Source organism: Gavialis gangeticus, unplaced genomic scaffold, assembly GCF_001723915.1.
Source record: "Gavialis gangeticus isolate Ggan-Ray unplaced genomic scaffold, GavGan_comp1, whole genome shotgun sequence".
In the NCBI taxonomy this organism is placed as follows: Eukaryota; Metazoa; Chordata; order Crocodylia; family Gavialidae; genus Gavialis; species Gavialis gangeticus.
This window is the reverse complement of record NW_017729024.1, coordinates 4651168-4655317: the sequence shown is the minus strand read 5'-3', so window position 1 is coordinate 4655317 and position 4150 is coordinate 4651168. Positions and strand designations below refer to the sequence as shown.

Here is a 4150-nt window from a genome sequence, read left to right as displayed (position 1 = left end):
AGCCTCAGCAGGGACTAGCAGGCCTGCAGCTTTCATCCTGCTGCGCCTTAACACACCCACTGTCACCCATGTCACAAGTTTTGCTTGAGGTACAGTTTCCCCCAACCTGCTAAACCTGTCTTCTTGAAACTTGGCAAGCTTCATGGCCTCAGCAGGGGCTACTACTCCTGCAGTTTTCACCCCCCTGTGGTGTAACACATACACATGACATGAGTTTTGCTTTCAAGAATTTGCGGTGCAGTTCCAAAGTTGCAGTAAAAACAACCGTTATAGATAGTTCATTGATTCCCCATTATACCCCATGGCCAGATCTCTGAGGCAGCTCCAAAGCTTCGGAGACACTTCAGCCAGAACAAAGCAGGAAACCAATCCAGAGCTCTGCATCAGATCGCTGACATCTGAAGCGGCTGGATCTGAAGCCAGATCAAATAGCTGCCTACTCGCACAGGCCTAATAAATATAATGAAAGCATATATGAAGGGAGATGGACTCAACCCTATCTGATACTCTAAAGCATCTCTTTCTTTTCCTCTAACAATAATAATTATTTAAAAGTGAAAGAGAGGTTATCAAACGATCCTTACTTATCTTGCAATTACTGCACTCAAGAAGCTGAGGGGAACTTGCAAACTTACAAAGTCTGTTCCACGAGGCAACATTACACAAGGTTTTTGAGCAGCCTAGATTTATAGCTTGGAGTAGTGCTGACCTGATTTGTAGTATCATCCGGGCTTGTTGTATTGTCAATTTAGTGGAAACTGGATCAATTAGTGGTGCTTTGCAATTTCCTAAGAATGTGCACAAAAGGGCTGCATCCTGTCCTTGAGTACAATTGCACACAGTGCTCTAAGGAAGCAAGGATACAAACATTACAACTCCAAATGGATGACATTAGAGGGGATATTTTTTGTTGTTGTTGGAAAAGAGACAAAAGATAAATTAGGGTGATAATTTGTAAGCCAGGGAGAAAATCAGCTAACTAATCAATAACTTCCATGTTTCCAGATGGCATTTCCCCAGCTGCTGAAGTCTCAAAATATCACCCTGATGGTCTTACCAGAACGGGCATGCACAGCCAGCAGTTCAGAGAGTTTAACTTTTCTTAAGGCTCCAGGGTGACAGATGAGCATTACTGGAAAGTATAGTCATAAACAGCATAAGGAGTCAAAACAAAGGTTAAAAGTAAAATGAATACTTCTTATAAAGAAATGCACTATCCAACTCTTGAACTGTTTAAGTTTTATACATGGTCCAATAGGTAGATTATCCTTCCCTTAACTCTCCCTACATCTAGCAAATGAAACAGATAAGATATGCAAGACAATCTCCCAAGGTACTCATAGATGCAGATCAGTTGGGTCGCTTGGGGTAAAAATAGATGTTGCCAAATGGAGCAGATCAGCTGTGCCAGGATGTGTCCTGACACAGCTGATCTGCTTCACTGGGCAAAACATACATTGCCCATTGTCACACCCTTTGTTACTGAGAAACAATGGGCAACGTATTCTCCCAGGGCTTGAGGGAAGTGATCCTGTGCACCCTGGGAATTCCTGTGCGGTATTGGGAGCCTCAAGCCCTTAGAGTACCTGCCTGACTTTTCCTGCTTACCAAGACGCACTCCAGAGAGCCTAGGGACTCATGTCAGTATGCAAGAAAACCCCAACTTCCCCTGCTTCTGGAGGCACACACCAGGAATTCCCTGGATGCACAAGATTGGGTCCCCCAGAGCACCCAGGGCAGCTGGAAAGTGCAAGCAGCTCTGAGCTGCCTGTGCTCTCACACCACAACATAAACAGATGTCCATCATTAAGAATGGCACAAAATGATACTGCCTTAGTTGTGGTAACTATTTGTGGTGTGACAAGTGGTCTGGATATCTGTTTGCTTGGCCTTTGTGCCATCAAAAATGTTTTTATGAAGGTACAAAGGTGATGTCTATTCCCAACCTTATGGGCACTTAGGGTCAGAAAGACACTGGCATTCCATAAGAGAAACTCCACTTCAGCTGCATCATCAGCATTAAAGTAAGGCTCACGGGCTGGTCTGTGAATCTTCTCCCACAAGGGCAAGCAAAACTTCCAGGTACTAGAACAGTGCATATGTTGTAAAGCACACAGAATGATCTGTACCACTTTCTGTTCTCCTTTAGGGAAGACTGCACTGGTTGGAACTAGCTGGATGACACGGTGGCTTAGAGACAGGGACAACAGAGTTATTTGTTAGCTATGACCCCAAAATTTTACTTGCCCCTTTTCAGCAGCAAAAAATGTCAGAAGCAAATGTCTCAGCTTTCAGAGCATATTCTGTACTAGCGTAGAAACCATTCCTCCTTTTTTGATGACTGAGGTCTCAGTGCCCAGCAGGATTAACACCCTGGACAAATTTTAAAGGTACCAGCACCTAAGCTAGCTAGCAAATCTTTTACACATTACTGTACATCTTTAACTACACATTCACAAGTGCAACTAACTGTGCAAAGAAATGGGCAGTGTGAACAGGCAAGACGCCCTTGTGAATGTGCAGCTTTCAGATTTGCATGTCAAAGTAAATGTATGTTTGCACATCTGCACATATTTTACAAGGATATCTTACTGCAAATATCCATCTTTTAAGTAACCTAATTTGCAAAAGTTTGTGCAAGGACATTCCAAGAGAGTTAATCAGCTGTTTAAAGAAATTAGAATAATGTAGTATTGGGAAGTACAAACTTTCCCATCTTTTCTCAGCTGATCCTGGTCTGGGAGTAGTCTTCAAGCAGGGGGTGTCAAACTCACCTAGAGCCCTGAGCCAAATCTGGACCACAGGGCTTCTTGTAGGCCAGATTCAGCCAAGGCATGAGGGCTGCCACAGTGGCCACAATGAACAGTAGTGGCAGTGGTGAGGGGTCTGGCTGTGGTGAGGTAATTGCAACAGGTCTCAGGTATTCCAGGGGCAGTAGTGGTGATCCAGACCTGTCACTGATGGCCATGCCCAGATGGGCTAAAGAGCCCTAGATTCTGTGGCAGACCGTGCCCGCAGTTTCCAATGCCCACCAATAGCCCAGCACGCCAGGTAGAGAGACTCTGTGCTCTATATGTTTCACACCCCTGCCCTAAAGGACAGAGTAATTTGCATTCCTCTATTACCTGTGTCCTCTCTGCTGGACAAAGCCAATATAATATTGTTTTTGTGCTGTGTGCAAATGTGTCCATAAGTACTGGAATGACAGCCACCAATTCATTTCATATAGGTCAATGAAGAGCTCTTATATACTAACAACTTTTGGTCACTGTTCATGGAAATTTGATTTGAACCGGAAACCTGTTCTTCAGGGAAAATACCATATTTTCTCACATATAACACCCACCTTTTCCCTCATGACCAGCTGCTAGAAATTGAAGTGTGAATTATTATGCAAGAAATATGGTAAGAGCATCTGCCACTTACTGGGTGAAACCAAAAGTAAAATCTGCAGGGATCCACAGGGAGCAGAACAAAGAACAGGCTCACCTCCCTAGCTGCTGCTAGTTGCTTACTACAAGAAGAGATTTTTTTTCTTCATTATGCCATTCAAAAATAAGGTGTATATTATTTTCAGGGTATGTTGTATACAAGAAAGTGTGTTATTCTATCTCCTAGTGCTTATCTCTCCTTTCCTCTGTTGTTTTAAATAGCATTAAAATGTTTTATGGCTTTGTTTGTGATATTATTACTTTTTAAAGAAAAATGGCTGTTACGCATGAAGGCTAAAGTGCCTGAGATAACTCATGCTGCAATAATTTTAAGACTTCCCTTGTATTAAATGTGAACTTCAGTCAACAGGATTTTGGAAAGCTAATAGGGTGGAGGTAAGGTCAAGCACAACACTAATGTAATCTTCCTCTGTTCCCGTTGTCTCATTTGTTAGTTGTTATTATTATGGCTTGGGTCAAAATATTTGAAAGGAATCACATTCTTCCTGCCAAAAACCATAGCAGTAACAGACAAAAAACAAAAAGAAAAAAGAAAAAAAAAAATCTGAAGAGCAAAATTATTCTGAATTATTATTACTCTTTTATTATTACTATTATTATTACTCTTAGTGATTACTGTAGTCCTTCATTGCCTGCAGTGTAAAAATCTGATATATACCCAGAAACTATCTGGAAAATGTCTGCGTAATCGAGACATC

At 42.1% G+C, this 4150-nt stretch overlaps 2 long non-coding RNA genes across 2 annotated transcripts in view; one reads left to right on the top strand and one right to left on the bottom strand.

Annotated features, from left to right (window-relative positions):
• LOC109297197 overlaps positions 1 to 4150 on the bottom strand; it is a 52769-nt gene that overhangs the window by 21837 nt on the left and 26782 nt on the right. Inside the window, exon 2 of the long non-coding RNA XR_002097235.1 lies at positions 710 to 846. This is a non-coding gene — a long non-coding RNA (uncharacterized LOC109297197). The remainder of the gene's footprint in view (positions 1 to 709; positions 847 to 4150) is intronic.
• LOC109297198 overlaps positions 1 to 4150 on the top strand; it is a 23928-nt gene that overhangs the window by 13447 nt on the left and 6331 nt on the right. The window lies entirely within an intron of this gene.